At 52.3% G+C, this 17516-nt stretch overlaps 1 long non-coding RNA gene across 1 annotated transcript; it reads left to right on the top strand.

Moving 5' to 3' along the window:
• Window positions 1–3444, top strand: LOC118673975. Its single transcript, XR_004973545.1, has 2 exons — window positions 1–596; window positions 3223–3444. It is a non-coding gene; the product is annotated as an uncharacterized LOC118673975 (long non-coding RNA).
• Window positions 3445–17516: the final 14072 nt, after the last annotated feature.

Raw genomic sequence — 17516 nt, forward strand, 5'->3', positions numbered from 1 at the left:
TTAAACTATGACCTCCTGGTTCATAAGTCGACACTCAACCACTGAGCCACACCGGCCGGGCTCTATTTGTTTTTAATTGGCACACAGGGAATAATATAATGATTTCATTGATAAAAATTTGCAGTTTAAGGAGGTAAGCCCTTGCGTTCACTCAGCAAATATTCTTAAGCACCTGCCCTGTGGCATTGGAGACAGACCCCTGAACGCAACAGACTTTATTCTGCACGCTTGTGTCTTATTTCCTAGTGGCTGCCACAGGCTGCAAACAAGTCAATATGTAGGGCAATGCCGGGCAGTGAATGTAGTGGGTTGAGCAATGGCCCCCCAAAAGCATGTGCTCACGTTCTCATCCTCAGAAACTGGAAATGCAACTTTATTTGGAAGGACAACCTTTGAAGATATAATTACATTAAGGATCTTGAGATGATCATCTTAGATTAACTGGTTGGGCCCTATGTGCAATGACTGGTGTCCTTATAAGAGTCGGAAGAGGAGACACACCCACATAGGGAGAAGGCCATGTGAAGATGGAGGCAGAAATTGGAGGGATGAAGCCATAAGCCAAGGACCCCTGAGGCCACCAGGAGCTGGGAGAGGTAAGGAAGGATCCTCCCCTGGAGTCTTGAGAGGGAGGGTGGCCCTGCTGACACCTTAATTTCAGACTTTTGTCCTCCAGAACTGGGAGAGAATAGATTTAAGCCAACAAGTGTGGTCACTGCTGCCCCAGCCCCAGGACACTAGTAGAGTGAACGGTGCTATGAGGAAAGTCCAGTCTCAAACAAGCCAGAGCCGCCAAGCCCTGGCCCCGGCTCCCTCCCCACATGCCACTCCAGCCATGCCAAACCCCTTCTTGGTCCACCCTCCCCCCACCCCCCAGTGCAAGCGCTCTCCCCTCCCCCTTTGCTTGAGCTGTCCCCTCTGCCTGCATTCCTCCATAGGGTCCCCTCACCCAAACTCTTTTCCCTCATAAATCCTGCTCACTCGTCAGGTTTTATCTGAATTGTCCCTTCTCCTGAGAGGCCCCTCCTGATCCTTGGACCGAGTGAGATGTCCTGCAAAGGGATCCCCACCATCCCTGTGGTTTCCACAAAGTCTTGGCCCTTTATTACATTCACAAGTTTAAACAAAGGTGCTGGAGACAAACAGCTCAGATGGCTATCAGCAGTGAATAAACGGTGTGGCCCATCCATGTGGTGGAATAAAACTGAAGTGCTGATCATGCTGCAACATGGATGAACCTTGGAAGCATCATGCTAAGTAAAGACACTAGATACAAAAGGCCACATGTTGTATGATTCCCTGCATATGAAATGTCCAGACTAGGCACATCCATAAAGACAGAAAGCAGCTTAGTGGTTGCCAGGGCCTGGGGGAGGGAGGAACTTGGAGGTATGGATTTTTTGGGGGGTGGGGGAGAGGGGGGAGGTAATGACAATGTTCTGGAATTAGAGGGGATGGTGGCAGGACCTCGTGAATATAGTAAAACCCTCTGAGTTGCACACTTCAAAAATGGTCAAACATGGTAAATTTTATCTCAACAGAGATATACTTTAAAAGGAGGCACTGAATACAGATTTGTTGAATGGAGAATGAATGAGTTACTACTTCAGTGAACCAGGAAGCTGAATGTACGATTTCTGCTGGCTTTTTAATATAATAAATACTAAAGTTCCTAGTTACCCTCTCTGAAAGCTGCTGGAGCCCAACGGCTCCCAGGTTGGCTTGTGCCCGAAGGGGCGGGTTAGTTCTGGGGATGGAGCTGATGGATGGGGCGTGACTTTCTGTTCCCGGGTTTGGTGAAGCCATTTCCAGACTCCTCTCTCTGGGGCTGAGGTCTTCTGAAGGGGCTTGGAATCCCTTCAAACCGAGGAAGAAAGAGGTGGGGGTCTCCCCCACCCTCCTGGCTCCCCCTGCCGTCAATCCTCCATGAAGCATGAGCAAGCTCATAGCCCTCCGTGCTTCCCACAGCTGACGCCACTGGACACCTCCCATCCGTCCACGCTCACCTCAAAGGGAAGGGTGCCTCCTGTGGCTTTTTGCTTGGAGGGTTTTATTTTGGCGCCAGGGGCCAGACATGGAGTTAATAGCCCGAGGCATTGTCTACACCCTGTCCCAGCACCCTCCCAAAGGATCAGGACCCAGTCGCCCACAGAGGTGACCATTGGGAGAACACACCCTTTATTTCACCTGTCTCACTTCCCCCCTCTGCTACTTTTGTTTCCTAGGATTGCACCCTGGGAACTGGGAGCCCGTTTCATAAAGCCAGACTCCTCATACTGGCCCACAGGGTCCCCTGTTATCTGGCCCCATCTGTCAACTCCACTCCTCCTGCCCCAGCCCCACCCCACCAGTCTCTGGGCTGTTTGCCAAACAACTGAGCTTGGTCCAGCGCGCCCCCCCCCTCCCCCGCCCCCTCCACCGGACTGTTCTCCCCCCAGCAACTGGCAGGGCCCAACCCCCATCCCTCCAGGCCTGGACGTCAGTGTCCCTCCCCAGGGAAGCCTTCCCTTCCCACGGATTAAAGCACAGCCGTGTGCCGCCCTGCTGGGCGCACACTCTGTACTCGTTCACCGAGTGGAACTTGTACTGGGTGTACTTTTCTGTAGGCAAATTTTGCTTCAATAAAAAATTCTGTTAAATTTGTTTTTATAAAGCAGATGAAAGTTTATTAACATAGTCGTGTGTCCCACGAACTTATTAATGACAAAGGGAACACGGTCGCTTTCCAGTGGAGAAGCGTGGCAGACCCCACATTAACCAAGGAGGCCCTTCCGTGACCAGTGAAGTGGCGAATGAGCCCGTGTGGCTCAGAGAGATGGGCCAAGAACGGTATCACTGCTGGGTGTTCCTGGCAAAGGGCTTACAGATCTCATCACCAGGAAGCAGCACATCCACCCTGGGGGCTTCTGAGAACTAAACAGGCTGTGCGCTTCAAAAATGTCATCATTAGGGAAATCAAGGAATGTTCCAGATTAAAAGAGACTAAAGAGTCATACCAATGAAATGCAACCTGTGATCCTGGGCCCAGAAAAAATATCTTTATCTTTTGCCCTAAAGAACATTAGTGGGACAACTGGTGAGTTTGGGTAAGGTCTGTAGATAATAGTATTATACAGGGGTGGGCAAAAGTTGGTTTACAGTTGTTTGTATGGAAAATAATACAATAACTAATCAATAATCCTCCTATATAATAAAAGGCTAATATGCAAATTGTCCCCTTAGGAGTTCCACCAATCGGGAGTTTGACTGCTCGCTATGATGTGCACTGACCACCAGGGGGCGGCGCGGAATGAAGAAAGGTCCCGGCTGACAGCTGGGGGAAGTAAGGCCCCTATTGGTCCTGATTGCCAGCAAGGCCTAGGGACCCTACCTGTGCATGAATTTTGTGCACTGGGCTTCTAGTACAAGAATAAACTGTTTTGCAGACTCCCAACTATAAACCTACTTTTGTCCCACCGTGTATTAATATGAATTCTCTGGTTTTGATCATGGGACTCTAGTTATGTAAGGGAATGTCCCTTTTTGAAAGCACACCCTAAAGTTTTGGGGAGTAAGAAAGGGAGGGGAGGAGAGAGAGTGTACACCTGTGTGGGGACTTTGAGAATCTGATGAAGAACACAAGCAAATCTGAAAAGGTCACACGTTGTATGATTCCACTGTCTGACGTTCTTGACGTGACAACAGTATAGAGCCGGAGAGCAGACTATTGCTCGGCAGAGGTTAGGGCTGGTGTGGGGAGGAGGGCGGCTGTGCTGTGAAGGCAGTGAGGAGAGCTATCTATGGGCGATGGGGCAGTTCTGTATCTTGGTGGAGGTGGTGCTTGCATGAATCTCTACAAGCAACCACATGCCAGAAACCACACCCGCTCTGTGCCCATCAGTCCCCCCGGCTTCGATAAGGCACCGAGAAACGCAAGACGGAACCATGGGGGAACCTGAGCGAGGGCTGCACAGGGCCTCTCTGTACCATCTGTGCTGCTTTCTGTGAATCTATTAACTATGCAAAATAAAAAAGCTTAAAAAGTAAAAGAAACAGTGTTTCTCTGCCACCTTACATTCCCCTACCCTGATTAATTTTTCTCCATAGCTTTTATTCACTGACTTCACCCATGTGTTTATGGGTACCGTCAGAGCCCCCTACTGGACTGTCACCGCCCCCCACCCCTTTCCTGCTTTATCCCCAACACCTAGAAGAGTGCCTGGCACATAGCAGGCAAATTGATAAACGAATAAGAGAGCCATAGCTAGAGGCAACTGAGTGTCTTGGCCACAGTGAAACTGAAGGGAGGCACGCCCAGGGCAACGGCCATCTTAAAGTACATCAGGCTCCTCTGGGAAGATGGGGGCCTGGTGGGGAGGGGGGGAGGGCAGGACTAGATGCTGCCACTGTAATAGCTTCCTCCTGGCTGTGGGTCTCCCGCCATTTGTACCGTGTAGCCTGGAAACAAAGAGACATCTGATAACCAGCGTGGGTGGGAACCGAGAACCCAGTTAAACCAGTAGGAAAGCTGGTCTATTCATTCAACAAATATTTATTGAGAGCCGGCAGAGAGGAGAGAGGTTGCTTGCCACAGGTGATAACAATACTAGCACACAATACTGCTGACTTGGCGGCGAGCTCTACCTTCCTTACATAACTAGATTTCTGCCCTCACTTCAGCCACGTGCCATGTTCACGGTCAGTGCCCCTGTTTCGCTGAAGAGGGAATGTATGTGGTCCTCCGCCCAGGTCCCCCGGGACCTCTTCTTGTGTGTGTGGGGGGGGTGGTCCCCCTTCTAAAATCCAACACCCGTGGGTCTTTGGAGGCCAGACCTGGCAGTGCCCAAGACCAAAGTGCCTGGACATGTTCTCATCCCCAGGACTTCCCTTGACCATGGCTGGCAAGCCCAAGGCAGAAGCCCAGCTTCTGGCCCCCAGGAGGGACAACGCAGGTCAAGCTCACCCTCCAGAGCTCCCTGCTGGCCAGGCCGAGCTGGCACCTGACCTGAAACCACACCCTTGCCTCTCCTATTCCCTTCGCTTCCTTCTAGTTGCTGCTGGAAGGACGTCCTTAACAAAAGACATCCTTGCCCTTGAGTCTTATCTCAGGGTCTGCTTCTGGGGAACCCGGCCCAGGACAGAATTGGAGGCACAGAATGGTTGAGTAACTGGACCACAGCCACACAGCTAAGAGAAGAGGGAGAGCCAGAAGTTGTGTCCCTGGAGTCAGATTCCAGAACCTGCACCCCTACCCACCAGGCTGCACTGCCTCCCCAGAGGGACACATTCATTCACTCACGGTTCTGTTGTGACCACCCAGTTGCCAGGGTCAGAGCCCATGGGCCAAGGAGATTCTCAGGCCCCTGTGCAGAAGCTCTCGGCCTCTTTAGGAAGGCCGACTCAACCCCATCCATTTGGTCATTCCCCACTTCAGTCATCCAGTGCCGGGGACCTACTATGTGCCTGCACCACGCTAGATGTGAGAGGGAAAGGACTTGGACGTGGTCCCTGCTCTGCAAGAACTCTAGGTCCAGTGGAGAAGGAGCAAACACGTGGCGAGTGTCGCAATGTTTCTGCCTGCAGGACCCGGCGGGGGCGAAACAAAGCACGTGTCAGTCTGCAGGGAATGATACACATCGGGATCTAAACAGAACAGAGAGAGCGGCGGGGAGACGGGCGGAGGCGCACTAGGAGAGGAGCAGTTGCATAACATCTGAGGCCCTTGGCTGGGCCGAAAGGAGGACGTGTGCTGTCGCCTGGGCTCTGGAGGAAACACCCAGAGGTGGCCCAGGCTCCCAGGCTCCACTTCTTTGGGACCTTGAACCACGTATCGCACCCCCGCAGCCTGGGCCTCTCTTATCTCTCTGAAAGGGGAACACTTACACACAGCTTGCGGGTGGTCACGAAGGTTACCTGAGGATGACCTTGCCCTGATGGAGCCCACAGGGCTGCTAGGTGGGCTTGGGCAGGGGTCTGGGGGCACCAATCACATACCTGCAGGTGCTCATGGCAGAGGATGGGCGCCCTTTTGGAAACCCTACAAAGCCTGCAGATGGACTGGCAGCTGTGCTGCCTATGGGGGCTGTCATTGCTGAGACCTGCTGAGGCGGGGGAGGTGGTCTTTGGTACCCACATGTGAGCCCCAGACCTGAGCACTGTTCGTCGGAGCCTGGAGCTTCACCGGCTTCCATGGGTCTTTGGGCCAAGCCAGGCAGCGAAGAGGACCTGGGGACACTGGGAAGGATTTCAGTAGACAGGACTGGCATAGACTCTGGGGGGGAATCCACTCTGGGCCAGCTCTCACTCTACCACTGACTTCGGGGCGTCCTCCACAGACCGCCCCGCTGCCTGAGCCTCTCTTCTCACAAGGGAGAACAGAAGAAGAATGGCCACCTCCAGGCTGTTAAGGGTGGACTGACACGAGCTTAAATGAGGTGAAGCTAAATTACTTGGCCAGTTCGTTCAGCGATCTGCCTCAGTGTCCCCATCCCACTTGTCAAGGAATTTCCCTAGCTTCTTACTGTCCTGCCTCAGCAGGACATCAGGTTTGCCAAGACTAAGCCAGGGGAGGGAGGGAGATGATCTGTCCTTCTCAGCTTCCCTCAGGGGAGGTGGGACATGGTCCCCGGCCACCCACCTATCTTTACACCCCCATTATCAAGTGCCTTTTATGTGCCAGAGATTATGTGAGGAGCTAGGGGGTGGGCGAGGGGGGTGGTAGAAGCTGCAGGTAAACTAGCACAGGTACTCTCTCCAACCCATGTTTAGACGAACCATTGCCTCCCGCCTCATTACACATTTTCTTAGTGTCTTGCTTAGGGGTCCCCCAGAAGCAAACTCTGAAAAGATTTGAATGCAAGTGGTTTTCATGGGCGACTACAGGAAACTGGCAGCGGGTGGGGGGCGGGGGAATGAAGCCAGGAAGGGAGGGAACCCATAAAGGGGCATGGAGCCCGTTACCAGGATGGACACCCAGAGCTCAGTCTTGCTGAGGAGAGAGGCAGCTGGAGTGTTGACCCACCGGCCTCCATCCCTCTCCAGGTGTCAGCTCTGCAGCGCTTCCACTTGGCCCACCCTGTCTGGGCTGAGCAGGCTCCTGCCACTGGAAAGGAAAGATGCTCCGGCAGGGGGCCAGGTGGACTCAGGAAGCAGCTTTTTGCAGGAGAGAAGGCTGAGGTCAGGGGCCGGGACACCAAGCGTTTACCACACTGAGGTTGATGTTGCACTTTCACATCCATATTCCGGTTGTTGGTAAGTCTGCTCTGCCCGCTCCTTTGCATACGTTAGGAGCTCTGCAGACCTGTCTTTCTGTCCTCCCTGTGCCATTTCCTGTGCTGCTGGCGAAGCACACCTCAGCAAGATCAGGAGGAAAATGTTCCACCTTCTACAGCTGCCAGGAATGAGGCCCTGTTCTACACCACGAACTGTCCTTGCAATTGTTATTACTCTCACCTTGTTAAATGCAAAATAAATCAGCCTCAGAGAACCACACAAAACAAAGTACAGCTTAGTGAACCGTTATCAGGTGTGAACCCCTTGAAACCACCAGCTGGAACGAAGATGGAACGGCCACCTTCCCCTGGTCCCCCCCTCCCCCTCCCTCCAATGCGCCCCTTCTCCTGAGGTTTATGATCCTATGCTCATCGCTAGCTCACTGGCCGCTCCAGTCCTGCCTTGCCTGCCTTGTTAACTTGATGTGTCCTTAAAGTCCTCTAGACTACAGGTTTCCCATCTGTATTATTTCCCTAGGGCTGCTGTAACAGATGACCATAAACTTGCTCACTTCAGAGTGGCCCTGGCCGGGCAGCTCAGTTGGTTGGAGCTTCGTCCCCATACACCCAGGTTTCAGGTTCGATCCCCGGTCAGGACACATGTAAGAATCTATCAATGAATTCATAAATAAATTGATGCCTCTCTTCCTCCCCCTCTCTCTCTAAAATCAATACTTTTTTTCAAAAAATTAAAAAAACCACATGATTCTCTTACAATTCTGGGGGCCAGATGTCTGAAACAGTCTTACTGGACTCAAGCCAAGGTGTCCGCAGGGCTGCATCCTTCGGAGGCTCCAGGGAGAACCCATTCCCCTCTCTTTTCCAGCTCTTAGAAGCCGCCCGCATTCCTGGGGTCAGGACACTTCCTCCATCTTCAAAACCCGCCTGCCTCCAGCCCACCTGTCTCCCTCTTACAAGGACCTTGTGATGACATTGGACTCACCGGGATAATCCAGGATCATCTCCCACCTCAACGTCCTTACCTCAGTCATATCTACCGAGTCCCTTTTGCCATGTCAGGGCACACAGTCACAGATTCTGGGGATTGGGACGCGGATAGTTTGGGGGCCATTCTTCTGCTGACCACACCATCCATTTCCTCCCTTACAGTTTATCTGTTGAGAAACCCCGCCCTCTGACCTGCAGCGTTCCCTGCGGCCTGGATTTTGCTGATTCAGGCGCCAAGTACACTTCTGCATGTTTCTCTGTCCTTGGAATTCCCTGCAAACCCGCAGTGGGCCCCGAGGCTGGGTGGGGCTCAGGCCCATTTCCACCCCCCAACCCTGTGTCCTTCCGTCAGAGGCTGCTAATGTCTGCTGGTCTCTCTTTGTGATGTTAGTGCCCGTGGCCACTCAGTGTCCAGAGCCACTGATTCACTAGGGATGGCAAATTGCGATTTCTAATTCTATCATTTCCTTTTCACTTATTAGTTGGAATACAGAGATGGCTTTTCCTCATCTACAATTTGTTACCAGTTGGTCCAGGAAAGGCGGAATCGCTGCTCGATCCTTCCCTTTACCAGTTTTCAAGATAACTAACTGCTTCCTTACCATCCTCTGAAAGAGACCCACTGCTTTAAAAAACCATTTTTGTGAACTCGTGAATTTAAACATAGATGGGTTTCAATTTCTCACAACGCCATCCTTACCGACGCTCTGCTGTCACGTCTTTGGCCAGTGGAGTCTCCTCCAGCTGCTCTGAGCCCTTTGGACAACATCCTAGGAGTCTTCCTTAGGCAGCGCCCTGGCCATTAAGGAAAATAAAATATTCCGGCCTCATCTTATACAGGTCCCGTCCTGGAATTGTGAACGGAGGGGAGCATGCCTCACGGGAGAGCCCCAAGGAAGGACGAGATATAGTCGAAAGCTTTATTTCCATGGAATTACACCCCTGGGTTTCCAAAGTCTCATTTGCCTTCGTCCACTCATAGGAGAATGTAGCTGGGGTTTCAGGACAGCGAAAAGCAGAGTCAGTGCCCAGAGCTTCCGTTCCATGTTGGAGCAGGGTCCAGCCAGCACCAGGCTCGTTGAGTCTGTCAGTCCATCGTGTAAGGGGTCTGCTGGCCGTGGGCCATGGGGGTGAGCGCAAGAGAACCAAGGGAGCATGCCCCGCACAACGGTCCCAAGAGTCCCAAGAACACAAGAGCAAGGAGTGAACTTCTCTGTTTTGGGAGTTATGGGCCCTTGCAGTGGCCACGCCCATTCTGGCCAACATCTCTGTCCCTGGTGTGATTGACAGGCAAGGGTCTTCCCTATGTCACCCCCACTTTACTGGGCAGGCGTCTGTCTTTCCTATGTGGCTCCCTCCTCCTCTCCCCCCTGATTTGCAGGGAACATGCCTATAATACCTGGCCTTCCCTTTGCTTCTTTCCTGTTATTAATAACTAGTTAATTACAACGGTATCAGAATCAGCTATTTCTCCAAGAAACCCTGCTTTTAAATTTTTAAAAAGGGGAAATGGCATTTTAAGACCACACCTGTGTATTAAGCTCCAAAAGTAACCGCTTTGTCTAGGCCAGCGGTTCTCAACCTGTAGGTCGCGACCCCTTTGGCGGTCAAACGACCCTTTCACAGGGGTCGCCTAAGACCATCCTGCATATCAGATATTTACATTATGATTCATAACAGTAGCAACATTACAGTTATGAAGTAGCAACAAAAATAATTTTATGGTTGGGTCACAACATGAGAACCTGTACTTAAAGGGCCAGAAGGTTGAGAACCACTCTAGGCCTTTATAGGGGTAGCACTAGCTAATATGAGTGGTTTTTTTAAATGAAATTCATGGTGAGTTCACACCACAAACCTCCACAATGTCTACACGTGGATGGCTGGTCATCCACTTCAAAGCTTGCTCCTGATCTGCTATTTGATTGGCATCTCTGCCCTTTCAAAGGTGTAAATCCTATGAGCTTCTCTCACATGCTCAGAGGTAAATGAAACAAGATTTCTATCTCCCTGTTAGAGTTCTCGTGTTTCCCCAGCCTTGGCGACAAGCAAACCTGGGGCAAGTCTCATCGATGTTAGCTCAGAGCCCAGCCCCAGCCTCCTGGCCTTCCGGTGTCCAGCTCCTCCACCCCTTGTCTCCCTGTGGGCCCCAGGGAACAAGGACTTCCTTTTTTTATTTTTAATATGTTTTTATTGACTTCAGAGAGGAAGGGAGAGGGAGAGAGAGATAGAAACATCCACGATGAGAGAGAATAATTGATCGGCTGCCTCCTGCATGCCCCACACTGGGGATAGCACCTGCAACCCGGGCAGGTGCCCTGACCGGGAATTGAACTGTGACCTCCTGGTTCACAGGTCAACGCTCAACCACTGAGCAACACCGGCTGGGCAAAAACTTTCTTGAGGCTCCCTGAGGCACCGCAGCTCTTGCAGCTCAGAGGCCCCCTTGTCCCCTTTCTGGGACTTGGGGAGCCCTGGGCTACCACAAGCTCCTCCCTCACCAACTCTTGCCAGGTCACTGCCTTGCAGCCTCCCCACCTAGTCTGGGTGGGGGGCTCCCTGCTCTTCCCAGCAGCCCCCAAACCTCCTTCCCTCTCTCCCTCAGGAGGCCCACCCTTTAGAATCAGGCCCCTGGTGACGTCCTGGAGCTTACTCTCAGGAGTCCTACGACAGCATGTGGATTAAGCCACTAGCTTGGCCCTGCTATCCCTGCTTTGGTAAGAAGAGCTGGTTCTTTCCTAACACCTGATATGTACCAGGAAGCATTTTAAGTGCTTTGTATACCTTAACCAGTTTCCACCTTAAGGCCAGCGTCGGAGGCAGGTGCTATCAGCTGCACATGTCATGGGTGAGGAGCCTTTGGTTCAGGGTCACCTAGGACATGAGAGAAGGAGCCAGTTCCCACCCACTGACCGTGGGGCTCCAGACTAGGCGCTTCTAGCCAGGAGAGCCTGCTAATGTCTGTACCACTTAAGACCAGTCCTCCACATCCTTTGGGGAAGGAGCCAGAACCTGCATAAATAAATCGACTTAACGTAGGGAATGGAACCACTCCTAGGCCGACTGTCTTTCTCTAGGACAGTAAGCCCTGAGCTTGAGCGAGCAGCAGGATCTCTGGGGGGGAGGGGTGTTAAAACACAGATCACTGGGCCCAACCTCAGAGTTTCTGATTCAGTAGAGCTGGGGTGGTCCAGGGAACCTGCATTTCTAACAAGTGTTAACAGTGGTGCTGATACTGATGCTGGTGGTCCGGGGACCCCACTTTGGGAACCACTGTCCACCCTGGAAGAATAGGACTTGGCTCTTGGCTCCCTCCCAGGACACAGTGTGGCGGTTCCAACGTGATTCTTCTCATCCAGGTGGTCCTGTGATAACTTACCATCGCGTTAAAAAAATATTAATCCTCCTCTGGCAGAGATGCATTCTGAAGCAATCACAGGTGATGTATGTCATGTCTGGGTCTTACTTTAAAATATGAGGGTATAATGAAACAACGGTCGTTGGCTATTGAGTCCAAAAAGGTTATACCACTTCCTATACCTAGTTTATATTTGCAAGTGTTAATAATCAACCTTATTTATTTTGTGTAGATAAGAAAGCTCTGGCTCCCTCACCTCGTAACTACATGAACATGAGCCAGAAGTTGCACTATTTGAGCCTCAGTTCTTTCTGCTATTGAGCAGATGATGGCATCTTTCCATTGTTGAGGGGACAGTGGTGTTAGACCTGTAGCACCCACCCTGGCACATAACTCATGAACTTGTAATTGCTGCCATTTATTCCGCTCTCCGCATTCTCCAGCTCAGGCCTGGCCAGGGCAGCGCCTAATGGGCAGGCGACTCACTCATCTCAAGGCACCTGCTCAACGGGTTCCTGGGTTGAGAGTGGAACAAGCCAGGAGCCTGCCTGTCTGGCAGCAGGAGGGTTGGTGTGGAATGTGGAGCAGATAGGTCATGTGTGTGCCCTGAGCGTGAGGCCTCCGGGCAGTCATGGGCAGGATGGCGGCTGAGGAGCTCCGCTGGACGCCAAGCACTGTGGCTTAGACCTGTTGGGCATCTGTTTACCTGGTAATCAAGTCTGGGGCAGGAACCCTGGCATCCAGTTCAAAGGCGGTTGCCAGACTGTCCCGATCAAGGTGTTTTTTGCTTGGTTTTGATTACAGCTAACAGAAACTCATTTATGTTTGCCTAAGCCGAAGTCAGGGGCGCTGGTGACTGGGGACCATGAAGTTGTTTCCTTGAACTTCAGTGTAAGGAGGGCAGCCAAGTCTCTTATCAATTAGAAGTAAGTCCTGGAAGGCTGTCAAGAGCCCCAGTGGCTTCTCTCTCTCTCTCTCTCTCTCTCTCTCTCTCTCTCTCTCTCTCTCTCTTTCCCCCTCTCTCTTTCTCTCTTCTTCTCACTCTTTCTCCTCCGCTCCTCCTCCTCCTTTCCCTCCTCCTCCTCCTTCTTCATATACACAGCAGGAAGTAGCCTCCACACAGTTTGAGTCCATCACTTCTGTTCATTCAACCAGCAGAGCCTGCTAATGTCTGCCCAGCACTTCCTGTGTGCCAGGTCTTATTGGGGGAGGGGGGGGGCGTTTTCCTGCCAGGGGCCATTTGGATGTTTATAACATCATTCACAGGCCATACAAAATTACCAATTTAAAAATTAGCCTGCTATATTTGGTCAAACATTTAATTAACTCACCCCAGACCAAATGATTTTTCAGGCCTTATACAGCCCTCGGGCCGAACGTTCCCCACCCTTGCAGCTTAGGCACAAGGCTTCACCACCAGGATTTCATGTCACCCCATGGTGGCCTTGGTAGCTGTTTTCATCATTCCAAATTCCAGAGAAAGAAACCGAAGCACTGAGGTTTCAAGAAACTGCCTGAAACCACACGTTTGAAATAAGAGTCAGAGCAGGACTTGAAGGGTGTCCTAGTCTCCTATCACGTTAGTTTCTCAAGTCAAAAAGGTCCTTAGCACATTCCTGGGGGAGCGGGGATTCTGATTGGCCTAGCTTGAGGCAGGTGTCTGTTTCTGGACCAATCAACTTTGGAGGTGGTTCTCAGAGCACCAACTGGGACTCCCAGGCCCAGCATTAGGGAGCCATACTCAGATGGGGCAGTGAGCTGGCACATGGTCTCAGCAAGATTCCAAGAATGTCCCCTCCCTCCTTCCTAGAGATACCATTTCCTATCTTCCTCAGGCACACAAAACCCTGCTGCATTCATCTGTCCACTAAGAAGTTAGAAGTGGCCTTGGTTCACATCCTGCCTCTGCCATTTTCCTAATGGTCTGCTCTTGGGCAAAGAGTTACCTCTCTGAGCCTGAGAGTCTTGATCTGGGTCACAATACTGGCCTCTCGGGGATGTGGGGAGAACCAGATAACAACCCAGGCAAACGATTCAGTGTTTCCATATTGGTTTTAGGGTCAAGTTCAAACTCAAGATATGAGTTGGCTGGCACCTGCTTAACTTTCTACCCTCTATGTCCCTACTCCCAGAGTGGCCCCTTTGTCCAGCCATGCTCAACTACTTGCATGTAGTCCCTTGAACTTCTCTGGTCTGTGCCTTTGCACATACTGTGCCCTCTGCCTGGGATGCCCTTCCTCTTCTCACACCATCTAACTTAGCTAACTGGCTCCCTGTTGTGGATTGATTGGTGTCTCCCAAAGGGTATGTCCACATCCTAAATCTCAGAGCCCAGAACCTGTGAGTGTGACCTTATTTGGAAGTTGGGTCTTTGCAGATGTGTCTCAGTTAAGGATCTTGAGGTGAGATCATCCTGGATTTAGGATGGGCCCTAAATCCAACTATAAGTATCCCTATAAAAGCAAGGAGAGGGGAATTTGGAACACAGACACAGAGGGAAAGGCCGTGGGAAGATGGTGGTGGAAATTGGAGTGATGCATCTACAAACCAAGCAATGCCATGGGTTGCTGGTAGCCACCTGGGAGCTGGGACAGAGGCATGGACAGATTCTCCCCCAGAGCCCTCAGAAGGAGCTAACCCTGGTGACACCTTGATTTTGGACCTCTGGCCTCCAGAGCTGTGGGAGAGTAAGTTCGTTCCTCTTGTTTTAAACCACCCAGGTTATGGTCATTTGTATGGCAGCCACTGGGAAACTCACGCTCAGAAACTCAGCTCAGACAGCGCCTCCCCTGAGAAGCCCTCCCTGACTTCTCACCCTGACTAGGTGCCCAGGGCCCATGAATGGCTTTACCCTAGCACTTCCCAGGGTGCCTGTGATAGCCCACACACTGTGTGTCTCCTCTGGAAAGCAGGTATCTTTGTCTCCAGTAGCTTAGACGACAGCAGTGCTTCCAGGGGAAAGGAGTCCACAATCCAGCAGCCTCAACACTCAGCCCAGCTGACACAGGAGGGTGGGACTTCAGGCAGACAGATGCCTGCAGGGAGGAATCTGTTTGGGGGCTGGGCACCTCCCACCCAGGACCTATTCACCTCCTCCCCGGTGGAAGCAAGGGACCTTCCCTGGGGTTATAAGATAGGATTTATCCTGCACTTTCATCTTCGCCCTTTCCCTTTAGACTACCTTGCTGACCTGTGTGGGAATGTTCTAGAAAAAGACTTGGGATCAGGCAGTTAGTTCATCCTGGCAGCTCAGATGAAAATGGCCCCAGGAAAGACTGTAATTGTCCCTTTACCCAAGGAACAGAGAGGCTGTGTCATTGTTCCTTCCTATAGAAAAGCTGCTTCTGTGGGGGAGGCCCCAGGCAGGGCCTGCCTTTAGCCAAGTGCCTGGGGGGCCAGTCACTTTTCAGTGGCCTCAGAGAAGCCCTTTGTCTCCGAGGCAGGGCCAAACAGCCCAGGGGCCTGTCCACTATTTCCCGTCTTCCTGGTGTCCCTGCTCCTGGGCCCTGTTAGGGGGGACTACGCCCCCTCAAAGGCTGGGCCCCCGCCCACTACGGCTGGGACACAGTCCTCAGACGGCCTCAGAGGTGGTGGCCGCGGCTTCTTCTGTCTCTTCAATATGGGAGGTCTCGTGTGGCAAGAAAGAAAACTCCAGACTGGGGATTGGGAGCAGTGGGACCCGCCTCCTGCAGTTCATGAGACAATGGGAGATGGGGCCCTGGCGTGCCAGTGGCCTGCTCTGCCAGCTCCACGCTGGCGGCCTCGGAGAATTGCTTCACCCCTCAGCTCCCTCTGTGGGACGGAGGAAAGCGAACACGCTCTGGGACGGTACCGGTGCCAGCTTCCGGGTGTGATACTGCCCTGTGGTTGCGCAAGGTGTCACCTTGGGGGACGGACTCCCTGTTCATTTCCTTGCCTGTCTCATCAATGTTCCATTGTTTCAAATAAAATGTTTTTTAAAACCAGTTTTTAAAAAGAAAAGAATACAGGTGGCTGAGCCGAGTAGGAGACATCATCTGACTTTGACAAGTAATGGCTCCCCCAAAAAGTGTTTTTTCTTCCTGTAATTTGCGCCAAGATAATAATAATAAGGAATGATCACCATGCCCATCGAGCACTTACCACCCATCCATCATCTCACACAATCCTCCCCAGCAACTCTGAAAGGCAGCCACTCTTTTCACACCCATTTCACAGAGGAGGAAACCGAGGGTCAGAGAAGGTAAGCAGCTGGCTCAGGATTGGAACCCAGACTGACCCGTCTGTGCTTGCTCCGCCCCATCTGATGGGCAGCCCCTAAGTGGGGATGAGCTCAGCCCTGTCCCCAGCGCCCTGTGTGGGACCACACACGAACAGCCCCCCTCTGGGCCTCGGGGGCTGGAGGGATGCGCTCGATAGGCCAGAACTAGCAGAGCAGCTGGGCCTCCGGAGTCTGAGCTGTGGGTAGGACAGGCCCGGATTCCAGGCCCCGGCCCTTACTGGCTGTGTGACTTTGGACGAGTCCTTTCAGATTTCTGACACTCAGGTCTCTGCTGGCTGTAATTGTTTGCGTCCACCGTGTGTGGCCAGCCCTGAGCGGACAGTCCCTTAAACCCACGGTCCTCAGCCCTGGTGAGCCCTGTTCCTGTAGACCCCTCTCTCTGCCAGGAGCTACAGCCACCCCCGCCCCAGGTCCCTTCCAGACCAGTGAGATCCCCCCTCAGGACATGTGGGAGACTGGGCATTTCATGGGTCACCGAGCGGTGGCCCCTGGCTTGCCCCCAGGAAGTGTGTGAATACGTTCCACTCTGAGGCTTGTGCCCGGAGTGAACAGACATAACCTCGTTCTCTGAAATGTCTCCTGACTGGACATTCTTGGGCAAAGTGGTCCTTCTTTTCCATCAACGTGAAGGTCCAGGCCTCCCCAGGCCGTGTGACGGATGCCCACTTCATGCACCGTTTACACGAGTCACTCGGCTGTTTCTCCCTCATGTTCTACACGCGAAAACAGTAAGAATTCTTTAAATGCACTGATGCTCAGAAATGACACACACACCAAGGCCATCAATCTCCACTTTAAGCGGGACTTGGACTGTTTTCTAAGAGAGTGTGTATTGTGTGCACGGGTGGGGACGTGCAGGGGGACAGGGGACAGGACAGTGGCTTGTTTTTAAAATATGGGTACTCAGGTGTTGCCTCCACATTTGGAATTAAAAAGTTGAAGCCTGCCAAACAATTCATTAATACCAATCTCCACAATCTGTTTTTGAAGCAGGTTATGGGCTGAATTGAATCAGTTCCCCCACAAACCTATGAGCATATGTGTCCATTTTTTTTGTGCAGACACCGTCGAGATTTGAATTGTGTAACAGATGCCCTCCGGGCTCTGCCCATGCCCCTGTGGGCCCCTGTGTGCACAGGAGGGGGGCTGCCCTTGGAATTGACATCCCTGCCCCATCATGGAGGTGCTGGGAGCCTGATACATACTCGGCACCTCTTTCCCCGAGGGGCAGATTCCACGGCTCGCTTGCAGAATGAACATGTAGGCCTCTGGCTCAACAATCGCTAAGAATTCGTTATCCCAAGAGCAGGGCCTCTGCGTGACCACACGGGTTCCTGCCCCGGAGCTGGCCTGGTGGGGCTCAGGCTGCCGCTAGGACCCCCGGGGTTGGCACCAGAGTTACCCCCTGCAGCACCTTGACACCTCACCTCGTCTGACCTTCTTCCCTCCTGTCCCACTTCTCCACCTGCCGCCTGTTTTGCCCAGAAACTTCCATAATATGTCACTTTCACCAAATCCTCCTCCCAGGATCCAATTCATAGGGATCTTAACTAAAACAGCCCACATGTGGCCGGAAAGCAGGGCTGAGCTGACTCCCCAGCAACACCCCCCCTCCCTCTCACCCCCCGGAGCCAGTGGCTTCAGCCTGGTCCGATTTAAGACCATCCGGTGGGTAAGCTATGAATCACGCATGAATAGG

Source organism: Myotis myotis, unplaced genomic scaffold (assembly GCF_014108235.1).
Source record: "Myotis myotis isolate mMyoMyo1 unplaced genomic scaffold, mMyoMyo1.p scaffold_m19_p_19, whole genome shotgun sequence".
Classification (NCBI taxonomy): Eukaryota; Metazoa; Chordata; class Mammalia; order Chiroptera; family Vespertilionidae; genus Myotis; species Myotis myotis.